This window comes from Emys orbicularis, chromosome 8 (assembly GCF_028017835.1).
Source record: "Emys orbicularis isolate rEmyOrb1 chromosome 8, rEmyOrb1.hap1, whole genome shotgun sequence".
NCBI lineage: Eukaryota > Metazoa > Chordata > Testudines > Emydidae > Emys > Emys orbicularis.
The window spans coordinates 10,455,666-10,480,474 of record NC_088690.1 but is presented as its reverse complement, the minus strand read 5'-3'; the positions used below and the strand labels follow the sequence as shown (position 1 = coordinate 10,480,474).

The 24,809-nt window shown below is 42.6% G+C and overlaps 1 pseudogene; it reads left to right on the top strand.

The window, feature by feature from the left end:
- The first annotated feature begins 3,648 nt into the window (after positions 1-3,648).
- LOC135882379 (calreticulin-like) lies at positions 3,649-24,607 on the top strand (annotated as a pseudogene).
- Positions 24,608-24,809: the final 202 nt, after the last annotated feature.

The following is a 24,809-nucleotide window of genomic DNA, read 5'->3' as shown; positions in this document are numbered from 1 at the left end:
ATCTGAGCATCTTTGGTGAGTATATTGCCAAGGTAATTGGATTTATTCAGCTGGATCCCACTGACAAAGATTATAGGTGCCATGTAGAATTTACTTCAGAAGGTTGGTACAAACACTTCATTATTTTTTAATATATCAATAAACTGAAGTCAGCCACAGCTGCTGTATGACCCATCCATAATCATTTGCATGTATGTCTTCAGTTTTGAGTGAGCAGTCACCGGATTAGTTCCTTAATTAATTCTGCTGTTTCCCTTTCTGTGTTCATGCTTTGCTCAGGTTGGAAGTGTTTTTAAAAATATGATAGTTTATGCATCTGCAGACTGGTTTCTTGTGATACAGTCTCCATAAATGCAAAATAGAGACTAGACAGACAAGGACACCACCCTGTTTACATCATTAGGTAAAGTGTTATTTTATTATGATCAATATATTTTAGAGAAATATAAACTGTAGGGATCACTACTATTGGGGTGGAATACAATAGCCAGTATAATCTTGCTGCCCTTATTTCAGGCAGAGTCCCATCAATATAAAACTTCCTTACCTTCCATCGTGCATTTGGCACACACAGTTAACATATTTTTGCAGGCATCCAAATTTTGTAAGCAGTTTCCATAAACAAGCTTGAGACAAAGTAGCAAAGACCTTAATAGAGTCAACAAGATAGTACGCGGGTCTTAGCACGGTACAAGATGTTTTTCTTGCCATTGTCATGCTGCTAAGATAGTATCAATAGCACTTCTTTGAGTTTGAAAACTAGACTGTGGGCCCAATTCTATATTGTGCTGTGGCCTTTTTACACCACTCTGACAATGGAATGGAGCCAGGAAGCTGGCCGAGCTGGCCACCCAAGAATTCCCGCTGTAAAGAGAATCCCTAGGTAGCGTAGAGTCATAATGGCTCCATGCCACTCCCCGCCCCCACTTGCAGTTTGACCTCCAGTTTAACAAAAGTTTGGTTAAGTGAAGGTTGTTTATATTATCTCATAGCAAAGCACTACACATATCCAAACCTTGTATTTCAAAGGTTTCTGAAGTCTCTCAAACCTTATGGAAAGGGGGTTGCACTGTTGCAACATGAGTAGTGAGGTGCAAGTTAGAGCAGCCTTATGCTGGAGGCAGAGATGCTGGACAATTTGTATAGTGGGCAAGGCCGGCTCTGGCTTTTTCGCCACCCCAAGCAAAAAAAAAACAACAAAAAAACCCCATGTGCGGGGTGGCCAGAGCCGCGAACCCCCCCCCCCAAAAAAGGGTGGCCGTGCCGCCCTAGGATTGGACAGAATGCCGCCCCCCCTTAGAATCTGCCACCCCAAGCACGAGCTTGCTCAGCTGGTGCCTGGAGCCGGTCCTGATAGTGGGAGTGCTGAGAGCCATTGAACCAAACTGTAAACCCTGTATATGCTGTCAACCACTTCAAGCCAGGGGGTGTGGCAGCACCCCCAGTACCCCTACTTCCAACAGCTATGGCTGGAGGGCAGGCAGGAACTTCAGGGACCACCTTTGTCCCTAGCTCCCATTCCCCAATACATGTGCTAGAACAGCTCAGCCAGAACAGAGAATTGAGGCCTGAGTTTCTAATAGATCAGCATAATTTATGTTGGAGAGCAGATAGTACTAAAAAAATAATCCATCCAACAAGACAAAAATGGATACTACTGTGCTAGATACATTAGAAAAGCTGACGAAGATAGATACATTTGAAGGGTATAAACACCAAGGAGAGAGAAGAATTGTTTAGGTTATTCCAAGGTGGTAAAACTAGGAACTTGTGCAAAAGATATTTATGTTAAATATCAGGAAAAATTTCCTAGTAATATTATTAGACAGTGAAATAATCTACCAAAGGAAGTATCAGCAATTCCTCTGTTCATTGTAAAGTGGATAGGACAGACCATTGAAAAATATGCTGTTACATGTATCATATATGCTCCCATTCCTGCAAACACTTACACAAGTGCTTAACTTGAAGCACGAGTAGTCCCATTGGAGTCAAGCTAATAATGGGTACTATAAATAGTAAAGTGCAACTCCAACTTTCCCTAAGGTTTGAGAGACATCAGAAATCTTTCAAATACAGGGCTTGGATGAGTGTGATGCTACCCTATAAGACAATACAAACAACCATGGTCTTTGTTAAACTGAAGGTCAAAACAGTGGGGTGTAACTGACTGATTCTGCCATGGACTGCATCCATCTTTTAGGCACCTGTTTTACTCCTCTGACTACCGGTTTCGAAATCTACAGTACATGTAGATATAACTGCCCAGCTTTAAGTAAATTATTAAAGCATAAGTTATTCATATTTATTATTATTATTCATAAACAATTATAACAAACACTATGAGCTCATGTTTAAAGCACCTTTTTGTGAGCTGACACTTATCCAGCTTCTGCTAAAAACAAAGCACCATCAGATAGTGACATTTTCTGTACGAAGCCAAGGCTTCTGTGCCTTTGAAACCCTCTGTTAGTATTTCGCTTTTTCTGTCCTCCCTGCTCCTTTTCAAGCTGGCCCATGGTGTAGTCCCTTTTGATTGGCTTTTGTGGCTTAATTATGCATAATTTCTAGCAAATAGGGAGGAAGCATCTGTTCAGAATGGGTACTAATGTAGGGACCATAATGGCTGAGGAGAAGGAGCAAAAGGATTCTCAGAGAAGGATATTGAGGCTCTGTAGCAGCTCCGAGAGGAAACTGTTTTGCCATTGAAAAGCTTTGTGTAAATTCAGCTGAACTAGTTCAGGAGAACCTCAGTGATGAAGCTATGTTGCTCGTGGGCCTTTAAGATGGGGGTGGTGGTTGGAGCCTGATGGGCAAAAGTATCAGCTGCCACCCCAGCCCCTTAGAGCAGATGTAGCAGCCTGTGGTGCTGGGGTATTTCAGGGAGCAGTGTGAGGATGGGGTGAGTGACATTTTGATTCCTTTCCATGTCTCTCCTCAGGAATGTGGTGGCAGCTTCATTTGGTCTTCCTCACTCTAAGAATCATCTCTGTGTGTGAATTAATACTAACAACGATAATAATTATAATTATACAAGGGTATTTTAAGTCTGTCTGTGGATGATGTTTTGATAAATAGTAACTAAATATATCAATGTCAAGTGGATTCTGAAGGAGCCTCCTGCCTCCGTTCTCCTTGCTGCCCTGTAAGGACAGAGAGCACAGGGAACGAAAGAGCGGGTGGGGTCAGAGTTTCAATTTTTGAGGGTGCGTGTGAATATTGCTTCAAAATGACATTTGTTGTAGGAATTTGTGAGGCGGCAGATAGATGGGTGACAAACACCTCCACCCTTCAAATACACTTCTTTGTGAGGAAAGAGGAAAGTGAAATCCTTCATCTATTGGCACGTGTAATAATAAAAAGGAATCTTGTGATTTTTTGTACTAGAGTTATTTAAATATACAAAATGATTAAACAAATCAGTCCTCACAGTGGAGAGGAGAATAGTAATGGGTCCTGTGTCTCAGTTTTGACGCAAATAGATAAAATATTCTAGAACTTTCTTTCCAATGTTTATTGCTATATGTTCCAAATAAATAAAAGGCATCAGCAATAAATGTCCCCAACTCATCCCTGTACCTGGAAAGCTTCCCCCTGCATTCCCTTCCTTTCCTTTCCTAATTAAATGTGATTTATTCCTCAAGGACCATGGTTTTCAACCTGGTATGTGTACCTGAACTCTCATCGGAGGCACATAAGAGAAATCCCGAAACACATTTTATTTAGTGAGATTTGGCAGTCTAATCATATTATGACCCTATCTCAGATGAGCGCATGCAGTAGACTACATATTTGGAAAGGGGTACAAAACCTAAAAAGTTTGAAAACCACTGCTCTGGAGTGAGTGTTTATATCTGTGTCTGGACTAGATTTCTTAGGAGAGACATAAAAGGGCAGGGGAAAACCTTACATTCAGAAGAGAGAGTTATGAAGATTTGAGTCTTCTTCTGTCCTGTTATCTCCCATCTCCAGGCCTTCTCCTCTGCTCATATGTCTTATCCCATAGATATTTTTGGGGTGCATGGCTGAGCAGTAGGATATTCCCCTCCTTTTGCTTCCTTCCCCAGGAGATGTGCTTTTACACAGGGAGTTTATTCTGGCACAACGTGTTCCTATTTATGAAAAGGTGAAATGCTTTTGTGGTATTTAGCACCCTGACTGAGATGCTGCTCTGAGAATGTTTTGAGATCTGGTTGATTCATTGAGTTATTTATTTAGCCCCTTTTAACAGTGCTAGTCCCATGTCCAGGAAGATAATCATGTAAAAAGGCAGACAAATAACTGAACATGAACCTACAGGCACTGGTGATCCCTTTGGGACTAGGAAGAAATTGTCTGGTGTTGTAGTGTGAGTTAAATGCAGAGTATGATGATGCACAGTTAAACATTCTTGAGTGGCTCTCTTCTTTACCAAATCTAATTACAGGTCTCAAGGGAAACACATTTAAAGGGACACTGTAAAGTAGTTTAGCTTTATAAAATTTGCATAGATTTAAAGATTTTTTAAAATGGCATTTAAAAGGACGTATGTGATTGACTTAAGATGTCCGACTTGATTGCACACTAGCTAGCAGATGCAAGAAATGTAAACATACATTTTATTAAATCAATAACCCATTTCACAAAGTGCACTTCTCAGCTTGCTAAAGTGCTTTGTCATTCAGAAATTCAGAGATCTACTGTAGGCCTTTCACTTGGAGGAGGGCCAAGGTGCTCGTGCAAAACTTTCATCTGCATTCATCACATTACACAGTTGGGATCTGATAGTGCAGGACCTGCCTGGGCAGTTGCCTAAATCAGTGGGAGTTTTTTGCACAGTTTGCAGGATTGAACTATTTAGGGAATAAAATTAAAACAGAAAGATCACTTATTACCAAAATGCAATCTAGACAATATCAATTATAGGAGCATTCTACAGTGTTCTTATATTTGGACTGAACTCAAATCTGATAGCATAGATTTTAGAATGCATGCACAGCAGGTTGTATTTATTCATTGATGAAAATGATACAACACAGGTAAAAAATGAACGTATTCCTTAACAATATCTGGACACTGTACTCTGCTCCCCACTAGGCAAGTCACTCTAGGCCAGATCTTCAGTAGGAGGAGGGCCTTAACGTCTCTCAATACATCAGTTTACTCATCTGTAAAGAGGTAACAATAAAATGTACTTGCCTCACTACTGCAGTGAGGATTAATTAGTTAATGTTGTAAAGTTCTTGTTAGATAGAAGTCCAAAATATTATAAATGAAATTGATCTAAGCTTGCAAATATCATCCACACACTGGCCTTTATCAACAAGAATACAGGTCTTCCAAAAGTCATATGCCTCTGAAGAAAAAGATATATAAATAGTTTATCTGAAGGCCTTTTCTTATAAACAGGATGCATTTTTAGGTGTTTTTAGAAGAAGGTAAGCCTGTGTGATAACCTGCTCTCAAGAGACTTGTATCTTTAATCAAAAATACCAGGGGACAATGCATTCCTTGAGTTGTATTATTGTACATAGAGTTCTCAGTTACTTTTTCTACATTAGAACTTGTTTTTAGAATTTTCCAACCAAAGTTATTTTTTTCTCACTAAAATAAGTTTTTGAACTGACCTTCATCTTACATGAGTCTGGGGGTTGTATGTCATACCGCTTCTTAAATCTTTCCTGGACTGTCATCGTCTCACCTCACAACACATATAAACTATAAAGTTATCCCCGACAGCAGGGGTTCTCAACCTTTTTATTTCTGAGGCCCCCCAATACGCTATAAAAACTCCACGGCCCGCCTGTGCCACAAGAACTGGTTTTCTGCATCTAAAAGCCAGGGCCGGCATTAGGCGGTAGAAAGCAGGGCAATTGCCTGGGAACCTAATGCCCCAAGGCCCCCGCATAGCTAAATTGCTCAGGCTTTCACTTTAGCCCCGGGTGGCAGAGCTCAGGGACCCAGGCTAGGGTTGCCAACTTTCTAATCCCACAAAACCAAACACCCTAGCCCAGCTCCTACCCTGAGGCCACGCCCCCCACTCACTACATTCTCCCTCCCTTGGTGGCTCGCTCTCCCCCACCCTCACTCACTTTCACTTGGCTGGGGCAGGGGGTTTCAAAGGAGTATTGTCACTAATAGCTAACAACAAGCATCACGTGCTGTATTTTTGCCCAGTGATTTCTTTATTTGTTAAAAACATTAACTTTGTTCAGATCTTAACTGATTCTGCAATATTTTTTTAAAAGTTGGCCCACATATATAAGTAGCTTCCAGAAACACTTGAATTTTATCCAGTTGATATTCACAGTTTGTGGTGCTAAGATTTAGCGGTTTATTACAATTTGGAAAAATCTAATTTTTGTTTCTTTTTTCCAGTTGGATGGCAGAAGCGATGGACTGAATCTAAGCATAAATCTATTATGGTAAATTTCAGTTCACAGCAGGAAGATTCTATGGAAATGAAGAAAAGGATAAAGGTAAACTATATAGCATTTATGATCTGAACAGTCTAAAAATTATATTTCTAGGGATTTAGCCGTATTCTTTGATTGCCTCCTTTATTCTTTTTCCTCCATTGCTCACAGTAACAAAAATGTGCCTGTTAAAATTAAATTTCAGTAGTGTCAACTTAGGCCTGGTCTACACTTAAAATAGATTGACCTAGCTATGTTACTCACATGTTTGAAAAATTCACACCTTGTAATGCCATGGCTAAGCTCACCTAACCTCCAGCTTAGATGTTGGTAGGTTAATGGAAGAATTCTTCTGTCAACCTAGCGACCGCTGGTTGGAGAAGTGGATTAACTACAGTGATAGAAAACCCTTTCCGTTGCTGTAGGAAGCATCTATGCTACAGCACTACAGTGGTGCAACTGCAGCACAATAGCTGTGTTGCTGTAGAGCCTATCATTTAAACATGGCCTTAAAATCCGTCCCTGAACACTTCCATGTTTTCTGTTTGATGCCTAAGGCCAAATCCTAAAGTTCTTACTCAGGGCCAGATTCTGTCCCAGTGAATCATGCATTGGGGTGGGGTTGGGAATTGGTGTGCGTGTATCTAGTCTGCACATGTATCCAAACTCTCCTTGTAGAAGGGGCTTAGGTGCCTCTGTAGTACCATCTCTGATTCCTGGAACCCCACAGAGGTCTCTTTTCAGGGTCACTGATTCTTGCACAAGGACTAGATAAGACTGAAGTAGCAAGGTATGGGCCTGATTCAGAACTGGAGAAGTCTTTTTTCTCTGCTCCGAAGAAGAAAGGGATCTAAAAACTGTAGGTGCTAGGGGGAGTTTGGTTTTCAACCTTTTCAAAACGTTTACTTTCTCCTTGTTCTGAAGAGGGAAAGGATCCAACGACTGTTTGTTTTCATCCCATTTGAAGGTTTTACTCTTGCTCTGTTCCATGCAAGAGGAAGAGAGAGAGACTTTGGCTTTGTCTACATTGGAACCTAAACGACAAAACTTTTGTCGTTCAGAGGTGGGGAAAAAACACTCCCCCGAAAGACAAAAGTTTTGCTGACAAAAAGCGCAGGGCCGACAAAGCTACCGTCGCTCATTGGGGGTGGAAGTTTTTTGTTGGCGGGAGAGCTCTCTTCCGCTGACAAACAGCGGCTAAACTGCGTGCCTTTTAGCGGCATGGCTGTAGCTGTGTCGCTAAAAGGTGCGTAGTGTAGACATAGCCTTTGTTTTACTAGAGATGGAGGAAGTAGTCTTGAGAAAGCAAGAGAGTTTGCAGAATGAACCCAGATTGCGGCCTTATGTTCCAGGCTTAAGACTGGAGCCATGTCTTCACTACGGATGCTACAGTGGCACAGCTACAGCACCATAGCGGTGCCACTGTAGTGTCATAGAATAGTGCTTTCTACAGCAATGGAAGGGGTGTTCCCATTGCTGTAAGAACTCCACCCTCCTACGCAACAGTGGCTAGGTCAAAGTGAACTTTCTTCACAAGAGGTGAAGCTTACACCAGGCAGAGGTCAGCATAGGTATGTTGCTTAGGTGGTGTGAATTTTTCACACCTCTGAGTGCCATAGCTTCTTTGACCTAAGTGTAGACCAGGCCTGGAGTTTCCCTCCCCACTCAGTGACTGCTAAGAAACTTACCCTGTGACTGTATTAAACACTCACTTAAAGCCATTATTTTTGGAAGGCTAGTTATAAAAACCTGTGGGCAAATTTCAAGGAATCTCCTCTCTCTCTCTCACACACACACACACACACACACACACAAAAGAAATATAGAATTTCTGTGGGGATTGAATTTTAATTTCTGCTTTTGCCCTGTTTTTACATTTTAATGGCAGAGGGCCTGTTTTTCATACGTTCCTAGCACTTGAAGCTCGCAGGGCTTATCTATACTTCAAACGCTGCAACAGGGCAGCTGCACTCTTGCAGCAGCACCACTGTAGCCACAGGCGCCGACTTTCCAAAGTGCCGGGGGGGTGCTCACACCCTGCTCTGACCTAGGCGCAGCCCCCACTCCCCCCCTTCCGCCAAGGCCCCACCTCTGCCCCACCTCTTCCCGCCCCCACTCCACCCCGCCTCTTCTTGCCCAATTCCCCCCTCCCCCGAGCACATCGCATCCTCGCTCCTCCCTCCCAGCCTCCTGCACGCATGGGGAGGGAGTTGGAGGCACTGATCCGCAGGGCCTGGCTGCAGGCAGGACGCACTGGGTGGGGAGTGTTGAGGGGGAGCTAATGGGGGGCTGCTGAGCACCCACCATTTTTTCCCCATGGGTGCACCAGACCCGGAGCACCCATGGAGTCAGCGCCTATGACTATAGCGCTTCAGTGAAGACACTACCTACGCTGCCAGGAGTGGTTCTCCTGTCATAGGGTTACCATATTTAAAAATTTAAAAAAGAGGACACTCCATGGGGCCCTGGCCCCGCCCCAACTCCACCCCTTCCCCGACCGCCCCCGCCCCAACTCCGCCCCCTCCCCTGAGCGCCCGCATTCCCCCTCCTCCCTCCCAGCCACGTGAAACAGCTGCTCGAGCGCTACCGGCTTCAGGCAGCCCCCAGACCTCCGGACCCTGCACCCCCGGCCGGACACTTCCCCTCCCGGGTTCCGGCGGCGGCTGCTGCATGCTGCTCCCTGACTCCTCAGCTCTGTAAGAGCAGAGCTGCCTGAGCGCTACCGGCATCGGACAGCCCCCATGCCTCCGGACCCTGTGCCCCGGAGCGGAAGTGCCCGGCCGGCGGCGCAGGGTCCGGAGACATGGGGGCTGCCTGAAGCCGGTAGCGCTCGAGCAGCTCGGCCCTTACAGAGCCGAGGCGTCAGGGAGCACAGCAGCCGCCGGAGCCCGCTCTAAGGTAAGCCAGGGATGCCGGAAGCTGGGAGTATTTTTCCCGGACATGTTCGGCTTTTTGGAAATTCCCCCTGGACGGGGGTTTGATTACCAAAAAGCCGGACATGTCCGGGAAAAACTGGATGTATGGTAACCAGGGCCGGCTCTAACTTTTTTGCTGCCCCAGGCAAAAAAGAAGAGAGCCGCCCTGCCGTACCCCCCACCCCACGAGCGCCGCCGAAATCCCCACCCCCCCAGCACCATGCCACCCGAAGCCCCGCCCCCCCAAGCAGCACGCCGCCCGAAGCCCCTGCCCTCCCTCCGAGCAGCACGCTGCCCGAAGCCCCGCCCCCCCGAGCACCGCCCGAAGCCTCCGCCCCCCCTCCGAGCACCGCGCCGCCCGAAGCCCCGCCCCCCCTCTGAGCACCACGCCGCCCGAAGCCCCCGCCCCCCTCCGAGCACCACGCCACCCGAAGCCCCGCCCCCCTCCGAGCACCACGCCACCCGAAGCCCCCGCCCCCCCTCCGAGCACCGCGCCGCCCGAAGCCCCGCCCCCCCGAGCACCGCCCGAAGAATTCCTCCTATCAGCCTAGGTAGCCTCTTCACTGAAGCACTACAGGAGTGCAGCTGCGCTGTTTTAAGTGTAGACAAGCCCTTGAGAGGAGTTAACTCGAGTGTAGATAACCCAAGTGAAGACATAGCCAAGTGTTAGTAGTGCCTGCAGGAAGCAAGCACTCCCTCAAGGCATTAGAACCAGTAAATGTATCATAGAGTCTCTTGCTGGTGTAACTTGAAATAATAGCAGGTGAGAGAAGCATTCATGTGGCTTTGTTTAGGTAAGTGTATTTCCATGTGCAATCATTAAACTTCATGTTCAACTCTATTTCTGAGTGCTCCAGTACTGCTAATGCCAAGCATGCAAAAATCATGAGTCTGGTGCCAAAAAATCATGACATCATCTTAAAAATGATGAGGTGTTTTAAAAAACAAACAAACAAACAAACAAACAAACAAACAAACACATTTTGAATTATTTTTGTTAGCCTTCTGGTTTCCGATCATTTAGGGTTCACTTGGGTCATGTTTTCAAGCTTTTCTTCACAACCATGAGGGATAGGCATTTGTTTATTTATTTAAATTAAAGCTCCGATTCTCATGCAATCTCTTGATTCCCAAAGTTGGAGCTTTACAAAAGAAAATCACAAGAACTAGCAACACTGGCTTCAGATTCACGTGCCTTAGTGCGGTTTGCCCTTTAGAGCAAGCAAAATTTGCAATGGATGACTGGAAAAGGGAAAAGAAGAGAAGAGAAGTTCCCAAGCCGACTGGACCCCTTCCATTGTCATCTGAAAGGGTGTGTGGGGAAAACTTTCATTCCACTTAACCTTTACCTTTCGGTTAGCATCTGAATAGGCCCAGGGGGTCTGGCAGCTCTTCTGTCTATGTCAAACAGAATGTGCTCAGAAGGACACACTGCATTCAGGGATATGACTTCCCAGAGCACATGAAATTTGAATAGGATGTGCAGTTCAGTGATCTTAAATACAAATGTAATGATTGCACATTCAAATAAACTCAGCTAGTTTATTTTGCATAGTATGAAGCGTGCACACACAGCTTGATAACAAGCAATGTTGAGCCAGTAAATGCACAGAGAGTACTGAGCCAGATTCAATGTCTGAGCAGTGCAGAGTGAGAGGAAATCACCCAGTTTCCCCAGGGATTCCTTCATCATACAGGGGAGTCCCTAGTAGACATAGAGCTGGTATAGCCACCAGCTCTGCAGCCCTGGTGTCAAGGATGTGTTGGGGGGGAGGCGAGGCAGAAGTGCCTTGGAGACTATCACTATCTCTATACTGTTGGAGTAGACCTGGCCAGAGAATCTGGGATCCGAAACCAGCTCTATGATGGCTCCTCCTCTCTTGCTGCGCCAAGTATACCTTGGTCACAGAAGAGAATCTGGCCCATAAACTTTAGTGGTGTGTTAAGTAAAAACTTTGCTTTGTTTTTAGTGTTCTGGTGGCATTTCTCTCATCTTCCCATGCTAATTGCTTCACAAACTTTTTTTTTTTTTTTTAAGACTACATTTTTGATGGTTTGTGTGGTGTTTGTTTTTTGTCTCTGCCCTCCCTATCCCCATATCTGCTACTCAGTTACTTTTATCTTTCAGCCAGTTTGTGGGCTTTACGTAAATTCCTTGTCTAACTTTTAGATTAGAGTGTAACTTCCCTCTTGAATTGACATCATCATTCTGTGGCTCAGTAGCTACTGTGCTGAATAATAACATCCTTGGCTGGAGATGGAGTATCTTTAGTTACCAATACTTACAGATATATGGCCACACCCTCCTCTTCTCAGTTATTCTGATGTAATCCCATTGAGGTCAGTGGAATGGAACTGGTGTAAGTGAGAGGGGAATTTGACTCATACAGGGCAGTGATGGAAGTGTAAATTATTAAGAGCCAGAAAGGACACTAAAGGGGTAAATGTAACTTTATGTAGAGGTTTTCTATATTTATATGTTTGATCTTACTGTGTCTCCTCATTATTGGTCTTCAGACTAGTCAAGATGCCAGATTTTATGCAAGATTTGAGCCCTTTAGTAATTCCATTTACCGTAAAACATAAACAGAAGATTGACTGTGCTGGCGGATATATTAAACAGATTCCTGCAAAACTTAACCAAGAGGATATGCATGGAGAGTCTAATTATTACATCATGTTTGGTAAGGTCTCTAAAAATTCTATATCTGTTAGAAATGCTTGATAATGTCAATTTGATAAAATAATCTTATAATACATATGGGTAACTAACTGTAATCACACATTTTAGGAAATTTAAATTATATAATAAACTGTTGTCTTGTCTATTGTCCCAGTACTGTCTGATCAACTGGGATGAATTTGGCCCTTAGTTAATAATTCTGTTGCTGCCTCAGACAGAATAGAATCCAGCTCCCTCTTTCTTAGTTGTATTAGCTCTGTAGGGGTGAAAAGAATACAAAGTTATTTTTGTCCAGTCCTTGAGGTATGTATGTGTAACTCTGAGTACACACAAGGAGCAGATCTGTTGCATTCAAAACATGCCATGTTTACATAGTCATTTTTCAAAGCAGCACTACACTTTAAAAGAAATAACAATGCATAGATTGATTAAAAAGTGACAAGGCTGAATGTTACCGTAAAGTACAGACATTTGAATGTTGCAAATTCCAGTGAAGGAGAAGAATTGTTTGTGGTGGTTCAAGGGGGTATAATAAAGAATGATTGTTTGAAAAAGAGAATTTGAGCTGAATACCAGAAACCTTTTTCTAACAATGAAGTTAATTAGATTGTGGAGTAGTTTCTCAAGGGAATTGGTGAGAACCTGCATTACTTGGTCTGTTAAAACTGGACTGCATCAAGCATTGTGTATATACTGCAAGAAACAATCTTGCTTTGGCAGTGACATGGACTAGATGAGCTAATAGCTCTTTCCACCCCTAAGTTCTCTGCTTCTGTGTTTTGTTTCTGAGTCTTAAAAATCTGACATTTTAAAATGAAAACTAATATTATCATTATCCAATGTTACAATATATTGAAACAAGCACTACAGGGCCATGTTCTACAGCCCTTTCTCAGGGCTATGTTGTGCTCTGTGGATGTGCAAAGGCAGGGAGGGCACAAGAAGATACCCTTGTGTTGCAGCTAACTGTTGTCATCTCTGTGTACCCTGGAACACTGGGACTGTCCATGAATTGCCTGAGGTACAAGACAGCCAAATGGGATGGGGAAGAGTGGAAAGAGGCTGGAAGGCCCTGCTCTCTATACATATACCCTTGCATTGAAAGGAGGCAGTACAGGCACATTCCTCTGTGTACTGCAGAGCTCCAGGATGAATTTTGGCTCTCTGAAATCCCTGTGGGGACTGGGTAGTACTGCTATGCATCCTGCCAGCACGGGGCTGTGCCTCAATGCATGTATGAGCAGTGATGAGCTCCCAAAATCCTAAGAACCGGTTCCCTACCGGGTCCTCGCCGGCACTTCGGCGGCGGGGGAGGGGTCTTCACTCGCTCCGGGTTTTCAGCGGCAGGTACTTCACCCGGAGCGAGTGAAGACACACACCCCCCGCCGCCAAAGTGTCGCCGAAGACCTGGTAGGGAACCGTGCGGTGAGTACAAGCCCCACGTGCCTGTCTCCCCCCCATCTGACCCCAACCCACATCCTGCCCCCGACTGCCCCCCTCAGAACCCGCAACCCATCAACCCCCCCCGCTCCTTGTCCCCTGACCAACCCCTCCCGAGACCCCCCACCCTAACTGCCCCCCAAAACCGCACCCCCTACCCAACTCGCCCCGCTCCCTGTCTCCTGACTGCCCTGACCCCATCCACCACCACCCCAACAGACCCCCGGAACTCCCACGCCTACCCAACACCCCCCCCGTTCCCCGTCCCCCGTCCCCTGACCGCCCCCCCCCGAGCCTCTGCCCCCTCCAACCGCTCCCTGCCCCTTATCCAACCCCTCCTCCCAGCCCCAGCCCGGCCCCCTTCCCATGTTGCTGTGTAAGGATGCCGCACGGCCGCTGGAGCTTGCAGCCCCACCCCCTTACCATGCCGCTCGAAGCGGCAGGAGCTGCAGAGCTGCCCAGAGCGCTGGCGCTGGGGCTCTACAAGGAGGGAGGAGCGGGGGGAGGGGCCGGGGGAGCCTTCCCAGCTGGGAGCTCAGGCAGGCCGGGCAGGACGGTCCCGCGGGCCGGATGTGGCCCGCAGACCGGAGTTTGCTCACCCGCCCGCCCCTTTAGGAACCGGTTCTACACCGGCTTCTAAATTTAACAAATTTTTGCGAACCGGCTCCAGCTCACCACTGTGTATGAGCCCTCATTGTTTACTCAGCCCTTATTCTGGCAAAACACACAGGGCTTAATATGGAGAGGTGCTGAGTAGCTGAAGCTCTCATTGGGTCAAACCTTTGAGTCCTTAACTCTGGTAAACGTTGAAACTCTATTGAAACTCCCTTTGGCTTTATTATCAAGGTCTGGCCCATAGAGAACAAAATCTTAGGAACCTAATTTAACAATTATCACAGTCTATTTGTGGTTCCTCTAATTAGACCAATGCTCTTATTTCTGATCCCATCATGCCCATCATTTATAGGACATATTGATCTTCTGGGTACACTATCATTTCGCTTGGTACAAAACAAATTATCTCATGATTTTATTCCAAATTTTAAAAGTATGGTTAGTTCATAACCCCTCTACATTATAGCAATGCACCCAGCAGGCAGAGTGATTTAAAATAATGCTATACCACATAATAACTAGGATCATTAGTCACGCTATGAATGGCTAGGTTTACATGTGAATGTCTTAGAATGACAAAAGAAAATATATGTTATATGTTCACATTTTTCTGTGTATTTTCTGACTTTTGAAGTTAGTTTTTCCGAATGGATATATAACAACTTATATAAGAATGCTTTAGCAATCACACGTTTTCCTTATTACATTTTATATTATTTCTATTGCACTAACAACCAAAAGTACACACATACATATAGGAAGACACAGGGCTTGATCCTCCTTTTGCTTACCACCTCCTTTTGCTTACCTTTTGCTTGATCTTCCTTTTGCTATTGGGCCTGCATCTCTACTGCCTTGCACCTTGGGCCAGATCTTCAGCTTGTTTAAATCAGTAGCTTCATTGACTTCAATGGAACTATGCCAGCTTGTACCAGCTGATGATCTAGCTACTTATGAAGTCATTTACACATGTGCAAAGTGAATGCAAACTGGGTGCAAAACATTATCAACTCAGAATTGTGTAAGGCAATGGAGAATCAGGCCCATTGAATATAGGGGAGGTGCACCTGTATGAGAGCAAAATCAGGCACATAGTCCTAGCTTCAAAGAGTTTAGAATATAAGACTAGCAAGAGATTAAGGGTTGGGGAAAGGGACAAAATGATGGGCAAACGGGGCACCCAGACTTGAACCTTTTGATCTGCAGTCATAATTAGGCTTGGCAGAATTTGATTTTTTATAATTTTGGTAAGATAATATTGGTGTTTCTTTTTAAGCATTTTTTTTATTTTTAAATTTTCACAGTTGCACAAAATTATGGGTTTTAAGTATTTTTTAAAATGTATTGATTTAAATTTTCACAGTTGTGGGAAATTATGCGTGGTCAGACAGTAATTATTTAACGACAGGAGAAAGTTCAAGCTTTATAACTGTTAAAATACAAATTGTCAACATCATATGTCAAAACATACAAAGTATATATCCTTAAATCAAACTCTAATAAGTTCTTAAGCAGCATTTTTCTTAATTTGCCTATCTGTATATTTTGATTACTGTTACTGTAAATATTTTTTCATCGGTTTGTGTGTATATAGTGAAATTGACTTTTACCGACAGTCACCAATAAAAATCTAATCCTTTCAAGCCTAGATATAATGCTTTTGTTTATATATTTAGAACACTAATACAAATTGCTTGGATAATTGAAGCTTTGTGATATCCTTTATGTCGGATATATGTGGATCTGGAACAAAGAAGGTGCAGGTTATCTTTAATTACAAAAGACAAGAACCACTTAATCAACAAAGATATCAGATGCAAGGTACAATATGTGTGTTCTAGTATTAAAGAGTTACTCCTAACTTGCAATCTGTTTAATTTTTAAAAATGGATTAAAAGTAATTTCAGGTACTATTCCTGCCCCAAGTCCCCCTGCCAAATTTTTTGATTTTACATTAAAGTTTCCAATTTTTTTCTCCTCTATTCCTGTGTGAACAACAGGGCAAACCATTACGTAAAGGATAGATTGTACTTTTGGGCACAGCCCTGGATGTGGAGCAGAGTATACCTGCATTGCCTCAGGAGGAGCACCATGAAGGCATTGTACCTGAGAGACACCCCTCTGAGACAGTTCCTCCAGAGCAGCCTTTTTTCCCCACTGTAGAGCGAGTATGCTGAGTGAGCCCTTTACAAGACAAAGTACACTCCCTATAGAGCCATTCTGGCCCAAGTCAGCTGACTCAGGCTCATAGAGCTTGGGCTGCAGGGCTAAACATTAGTGTAGATGTTCGGGCTCAGGTTGGAGCCTGGCCTCTGAAACCTCTGGGTCTCAAAGCCCAGGCACCAGACTCAGTCCGAACATCTACACTGTTATTTTTAGTCCTACAGCCTGAGTCCAACAAGCCTGATTCAATTAACCCAGGCTCTGAGACTTGGTGCCGTAGGTTTTTTATTGCAGTGTTGATGTACCCTAAGTCCACCTTTGCACCCCTTTCCCCTCCTAAGCCGCACGGGGTGCAAAAAGCCAGACATCAGAAACTGACCAATAGTGCTGTCAAATGCACAAGGTAAACACTCTGAAAAAACAAAAAAAATATTTTCTCTAATCTTTCTTTTATAATAATCTTAGGTTTTACTTGTAACTTAACAGGTACAAAAATTTTCAGACAGAAGTGTAATTTTTAAGTTGACATTGTTCCCTTAAAGGTCCAGTTTCTGTCTTCAGGTTCACCTGTGCAACCCCACTGAAGTCTTGTTTGAGTTCAGAAACTTAATCTAGAGCTGGGGTAGGCAACCTATGGCACGTGTGCCGAAGGCGGCACGCAAGCTGATTTTCAGTGGCACTCACACTGCCCGGAACCTGGCCACTGGTCCAGGGGACTCTGCATTTTATTTTAATTTTAAATGAAGCTTCTTAAACATTTTAAAAACCTTATTTACTTTACATACAACAATAGTTTAGTTATATATTATAGTCTTATAGAAAGAGACCTTCTAAAAATGTTTAAATGTATGACTAGCACGCGAAACCTTAAATTAGAGTGAATAAATGAAGACTCGGCACACCACTTCTGAAAGGTTGCTGACCCCTGATCTAGAGTGACATCTACCAGTGTGTGTACAAACCCCACACTGGGCCTGAAGGGGTTCAAGGACAATACTGGGCCCAGGTAGCCCTGCCCCTCCAGACCTGCAGAGCATGCTCCAAGTGAAAAGGGAGCAACTCAGCCCAGAAGTGGGAAGGCTGGGGAGGAAGACTGACCTACCCTGAGGGCTCCTGGACAAGAGTATTGGACAAGCCTCCCCACGAAGAACAAGACTGTACGCTGACCTCGGCTGGAGCTGAAGGTTTAGTTTTCTTTTTTCATTTTTTTTTAACCTTATTTTGGACTTGGAGCTGGGGGAGAGAAACAGAGGGTAGGAACCGACCCAACTCAGGGCACTCTGGGTGCCAGACACGGCTGACTCTGTTTGGGCCCTGGGTTGGAGCCTGGTAGAATAGGAGGGCCTGGGCTCCCCTACCAACTGCCCCTACTGCAGAAGGGGCATCAGCCTTATGCCCACCTCACTCTGCTTTTGGTAAGAAGAGGGACTGGATGAAAGACTTCCCAGCTGAGAGCTGGCACTAGGCGTGCTAAACACTAGCCCGCAGAGGACTCTAATGCAGTGATTGAATATTTAATGGCAAGCCGAAGACAAGTCTTACATTTAATTTAGGGCTGTCAAGCGATTAAAAAAATTAATCGTGATTAATCACATGATTAAAAAATTAATCACAATTAATTGGATGATTAATTGCACTGTTAAACAATAATAGAATACCATTTATTTAAATATTGTTGGATGTTTTCTACATTTTCAAATATACTGATTTAAATTACAACACAGAATACAAAGTGCACAGTGCTCACATTATATTAATTTTTGATTACAAATATTTGCACTGTTAAAAAACAAAATAAATTGTATTTTTCAATTCACCTAATACAAGTACAGTAGTGCTATCTCTTTATCATGAAAGTTGAACTTACAAATATGGAATTATGTACAAAAATACCTGCATTCAAAAATAAAACAAAATGTAAAACTTTAGAGCCTACAAGTCCACTCAGTCCTACTTATTGTTCAGCCAATCGCTCAGACAAACAATTTTGTTTACATTTGTAGGAGGTAATGCTGCCCCCTTCGTGTTTACAATGTCACCTGAAAGTGAGAACAGGGATTCGCATGGCACTGTTGTAGCTGGCGTCGCAAGATATTTACGTGCCAGACACACTAAAGATTCATATGTCCCTTCATGCTTCAACCAGCATTCCAGAGGACATGTGTCCATGCTGATGATGGATTCTGCTCGATAACAATCCAAAGCAGTGTGGACTGACGCACGTTCATTTTCATCACCTGTCAGATGCCACCAGCAGAATATTGATTTTCTTTTTTGGTGGTTCGGGTTTTGTAGTTTCCGCGTCAGAGTGTTGCTCTTTTAAGACTTCCGAAAGCATGCTCCACACCTCATCCCTCTCAGATTTTGGAAGGCACTTCAGATTCTTAAACCTTGGGTCCAGTGCTTTAGCTATCTTTAGAAATCTCACGTTGGTACCTTCTTTGCATTTTGTCAAATCTGCAGTGAAACAACATGTGCTGGGTTATCATCTGAGACTGCCATAACATGAAATATATGGCTGGATGTGGGTAAAACAGAACAGGAGACATACAATTCTCCCCCAAGGAGTTCAGTCATAAATTTAATTAATGCATTATTTTTTAATGAGCATCATCAGCCTGGAAGCATGTCCTCTGGAATGGTGGCCAAAGCATGAAAGGGCATTTGAATGTTTAGCGTATCTGGAACATAAATACCTTGCAATGTCAGCTTCAAAATGCCATGTGAACGCCTGTTCTCACTGTCAGGTGACATTGTAAATAAGAAGCGGGCAGCATCATCTCCCATAAATGTAAACAAACTTGTTTGTCTTAGTGATTGGTTGAACAAGAAGTAGGACTGAATGGACGTGTAGGCTTGAAAGTTTTACATTGTTTTGGTTTTGAGTTATGTAACAAAAAAAATCTACATTTGTATGTTGCACTTTCATGATAAAGAGATTGCACTACAGTATTTGTATTAGGAGAATTGAAAAATACTATTTATTTTGTTTATCATTTTTACAGTGCAAAGATCTGTAAAAATAAAAAATAATAATAAAGTGAGCACTGTACACTTTGTATTTTGTGTTGTAATTAAAATCAATATATTTGAAAATGTGGAAAAAGATCCAAAATATTTAATAAATTTCAATTGGTATTCTATTGTTTAACAGTGCAATTAAAACTGCGATTAATCGTGATTAATTTTTTTGAGTTAATCACATGAGTTAACTGCAATTAATTGACAGCCTTAATTTAATTTGTAGAACACTCAAAGTAATTTAGCATTAAGACATGAAAGAACAAGTTTTAACTGTTTATGTTGACATTCTGTATATAAATGGGTCAAGCTATGTTTTGTATTTCCTTAAGATTTACATTTTGGTATGATGGTGAAGAGGGCCAACCAGCTATTTGGAACATTGCATTGGAAAACTGACACCTATAGCCATATTATAACTTTAATGTACTTCCCTTTTTTTGTTCTGGATGATGTGTACACACAACTGTACTCTGATCATTCATTCAGATGGTACTTATGAAGTAAAGATTGATAACCAAAAAAAAAAAAAAAATGGAATCTGGTCATCTAGAAGAAGACTGGGAAATCTGACCTCCCAAAAAGATAAAGGATCCTGATGCAAAGAACCCTGAAGACTGGGATGAACGGGAAATGATTGAGGATCTTGAAGAGAAGAAACCAGCAGTAAGGGAATAATGAATAGCCATATTTCACTCTGGATATCATGACTATGATAATTATTATCTTGAGGTCTCTTGATTTTTCTATATACATTTTTTAATAACCTGGTCTAGACTGGCTGACCTATATTAAACCTACCAGGCCAAATTACATCTTTGGATACATTCTTGCTATTTTCATTGATGTCAATGGGAGTTGCAGCTGTATGTCTGACTGCTGAATTTGATTTATGGGCACTCTAGCGTATTTTGCTTACACTTTTCTCTTAATTCATGTAGGCAGGATGGAATCCTAGACATTAATGATGGAGAAGATGTATTAAATCATTTAGTCCACTGCCTGCTTATAAATACGTAATAACAATTCATTAATTCACTAATTCTGGCTTGCTTACAAGATCTAAGAAGGATAGTAAACGAATGGCACACAAATGGTCATGATCAAACCCAGTGTTGCTTGAGTTTCTCTTTAGAGAAACTGCTATTTTAATTATGTCACTGCTTTCATTTTGGAATGAGTATCTGTTTTCCAGGGGGAAATTAAAAGTTAAATATTGTTGTGGTCGTTTCAGGTTGGGGTTCATAAGTCTTGACTGTGTCTGTGTTTGTGTGTAGTTAATACAGGTAATTATGAAGGTCAAATGTTAAATCTAGAATAATGTAACAAAATTCAAAATGACTTGCTACTGTGTAGAAGTCTGTAGGACAGACCAGGAAAAGCATGTAACTGTTGCAGGGATTCATGGGGCCAGATTTAGCCATTGAGTTCTATTGACACAAGCCAGTAAAACCCAAATTCCAGGCCTCTAGTGGCGGAAAGTCTACTAGGAGCGGAGATACAGCAGCCCAAGCTTCCTGAAGTTAATGCTCAGCTAGAGGACTGGGGCCAGGCTGACCTGAAAATGTACTGACTGAGACCCTCTGTTGGGTAGCCCGTGCTAGCAGCACTCTTACAAAGGCCTGGCTGGCATTTAGCACTACTGGTTTCTAATGGTTGAACTCCTACGTATGGTGGCAGTGGTACCACCACATACCCGTCTCTAAGTTGTATTCACTCCATCTCAGCTGCTTCCGTGGTTTCAGAGAATCAAATAGCACCAATATTTTACCTGTAGGGGTTAATCTGACTCAGATTTCAGTTAATCAAAACTCAGGATATGTTGGGGGAAAGTGGCACCTGTCCAGATAAAAATATGAAAGATAATGAAGTTACTGGTTAACCCAGTGAACAAACAAATCTTTATTGTGAACAAAGGCATGCATTTAAGAGAAAATTGGGTATTGTGTAAATCTGTTCCCATGTGAGCAGTAGCATTTCCCAGCAAAGCATTCATTCATTCACAACAAATATATTTTTAGAACTCTTAGCCTTTCTGACACATAAATATAATTTCAGGACTGGGACCAGCTAGAACACTTTCCTGACCCAGATGTCAAGAAGCCAGATGACTGGGATGAAAAGATGGATGGGGAATGGGAACCACTGATGATCTCAAACCTGGATTATAAAGTAAAACATTGTTGCATATCCTTACTGTGATTAAGGATAATAATAATAATAGATTCAATACGGAATGGAAATAATATCAGGTTCATAAAACTCTAATCCTGAGACTGTAGAAGAGACAGTACAGGTTTTTCTAAATCTCACAGTTAATGCTTAATAAATATTGAATCTCATTTGTCTCATTCGTATTGTGAATTCCTTGGGGGCATGGCCTCTGCCTTTTCTAGGGCCAGGTTCTGTCATCTTTATTCATGTTAAAATCACCCAGTGATCTGAAAGTCTATCTGAGTTCTTTCCTATTTGAATATCATCCTCAGTAATTTTGACCCATCTGAAGTTTATTATCGGTAGGTTAAAATTCACCATGCTCTTCAGTTACACCTTGACTACACCTGTAGTACACCTCATTTGGTTCAAGGTTACTGGTGATAATGTGTAAACAGGTAAAAGCTCACCCTGATGTTCAGATCCCAGGGTGAGTTTTTAGGGCTGGCAGTGAATTTAAAAACATTGTTTTACTTGTAATCTTAGGAAATTGGATCTGAAAGCTATCATGGGACAGTGAACATGATGCTCCATGGCCTGGTTTTCACATTGTCACTTTTCAAAGTAGAACCATGCTTCAAATATTTTTTTCCTGTGGTTGCCTTAAAATAATTAGAATGCGTTTACAATGCCGCCAGAAGTTCATTCAGGAAAGGATAAACAAAGTCATATTTTATGAGTGGCCTCTGATCTTTACGGTTATAGCTGTTCAGTTCCATCAGTGAAGTCTGGTACAATCTTTGATAATTTTCTTATTTCAAATTATGAACATTTTACTGAAAAAGTTGGAAATGAAATATGGGGAGTTACAAAGGCCCATGCTATTGAATGAAACTTAAATTCCAGCAATTATGCTTGAGTCTAATCAGCCATGTGCGCCCTTCAAATGGTCTCATAAAAGACTGGTTTCAGAGTAGCAGCCGTGTTAGTCTGTATCCGCAAAAATAACAGGAGTACTTGTGGCACCTTAGAGACTAACAAATTTATTAGAGCATAAGCTTTCGTGGGCTACAACCCACTTCTTCGGATGCATATGCATGGTTGTAGCCCACGAAAGCTTATGCTCTAATAAATTTGTTAGTCTCTAAGGTGCCACAAGTACTCCTGTTATTTTTTCATAAAAGACTGAGTCAACGGGTATATTTCTGAATTCGTTATACTGTTAAATTAATTTAGAAAGAGAAAATTAAGCAGACATGCAAAAAGCACATTGTTTTTGTTCAGAGGCCTCCCATGTTGGTCCAGTTGTGTATGTGTGTGCGCCATACAAGAATAGATGTTAAAGTGTTAGCTAGCCATGCATACGTTTCTAGAAATAAGACAATAGTGCCTATTATTCACCTCAGCCTTTGATTTGCGTCAGAAATATTTGCTACATGAAAAGTAATAATTTTCAGCCTCATAAAAATACATTTTTAGATGCCCTCTTGTCTGTCAGATTAACTTACTGGAAAATTATATGATGTGACGTATAGTAAAATGACTATTAATTGCACTGAGAGAGACAAGGTGGGAGAGTTAATATCTTTTATTGAACAAACTTCTGTTGGTGAAAGAGACAGGCTTTCGAGCTCCACAGAGCTCTTCTTTAGGTCTGGGAAAGGTAATCAGAGTGCCTTAGGTAAATACAAGGTGGAACAGATCCTTAAGCATAAGAAGGGAACACGTGTGGCAAGAAACTATTCAAAATGAAGTGGGCAATTAACACCTCTGCAGTCATAGGACAAAGGAGAGTTAGGCTTTGTCTATACTACCTCCGACACAACTGTGCCGCTACAGCTGTGCCACTGTAAAGGCACACAGTGTTGCTGCTGTTTGTCAGCAGGAGAAAGCTCTCCTGCTGACAAAAATCTTCCACCCCACATGAGTGGCAGTGGCTTTGCCGGCAGGAGAGTGCTTCTACCAGCAAAGCACTGTTCACACCGGCACTTTTTGTTGGTAAAACTTTTGTCGTTTGTGTGTGTGTGTGTGTGTGTGTGTTTTAACACCCCTGAATGACAAAAGTTTTGCTGATGAAGTTCCAGTGTAGACAGAGCCATAGTGGGTTACAGTTTGTTGTAATGAGACATAAAACCAGTGTCTGTTGAATCCATTATTTTTGGTGTTTAGCAGAGTTCTGAATTTAAGCTCCCAGGCTTGTCTTTTTAAGGTCTTGTGCTGGTTTCCTTGGAAGACGAGGATTGAGAAGTTAGATATGCAGAGATCGTTTTGTGAAAAGTGTTCACCCACAAGTCATAGGGTGGTTTGGTCATTAATCATTTTTCTGTGTGAGTTCATTCAAAAGCATAGTGATTGTTTCACCCACATAACTGTTGTTGAGGCATTTGATGCACTGGATGAGGTACACCACTTTTGTGATAGGCATGTGTAAGACCCATGGATCTTGAAAGGTGTATGGTGGGCAGTATTGATCATCATAACAGTGGAGATATGGCTGCAGGTTTGGCATTTGTTGTTATGGCAGGGCCTGCTGCCACTTTGAGTTGATGTGTCCTGGTCTGTGGGGAACTTGGTTTTGATAATGAGCCTAGTGAGATTGCAGGGTTGTTTGAAGGGCAGAAGAGGGGGTTCAGGAAATATTTCTTTCAAGATGTGGACCCCATCTAATATGGCTTGAAATTGTTTGATGATACTCCATATGGGTTATAGTGTGGCGTGCTAGGTGACAACTAGGGGTAGGCAGTCAGTGGAGAGCTTACTTGTATTATCAATTTTGAGAAACATTCCACTTTTTTTTTTTTAATTAGAAATACACAGTTTAGAATAGTAAACTATATGTGGGCAATGAGGAATGATGGGTACCTTGTGAACATATCTACTTGGATCACAAGTGATAGTTCAGTAGTCGAGGGGGGGGGAAAAAAAGATTTTGTGGCAAAATTCCTCGCTGATTTATACCCTCTGAAGTCCCAGTGATATCACTTGGGTTATGTGGCTGTACCTAAGAGCAACATTTTGTCCACTGATGTTTTGCAATAATGGATCACATCATCAGCCAGATTTTTTCCTCTGTTATACTTGTGTACTTCCAGAGTAACTCCACTTAGATGATGTTTTTCATGTGTTTACAGACATTGGACTGGATTGTGACTTTGAGAAGGAACAGTGCAGTGGAAATAATCCCTACGGGAATTCTGGTGGACTCAGCCAGAATTCCTTAGGTCTCTGGAGTTTTACAAAGTGCAGTGTGCACTCTCCCCTGCACCCAGGGCCAGCTCTAGGTTTTTTGCCGCCCCAAGCAAAAAAACAAAACAACCTCCAAGAGCGCCACTGCCGAAGCAAAAGAAAAATAACAAAAACCCTCATTGGAATGCCGCCCATAGAATTGTGCCACCCCAAGCATGTGCTTGGTTTGCTGGTGCC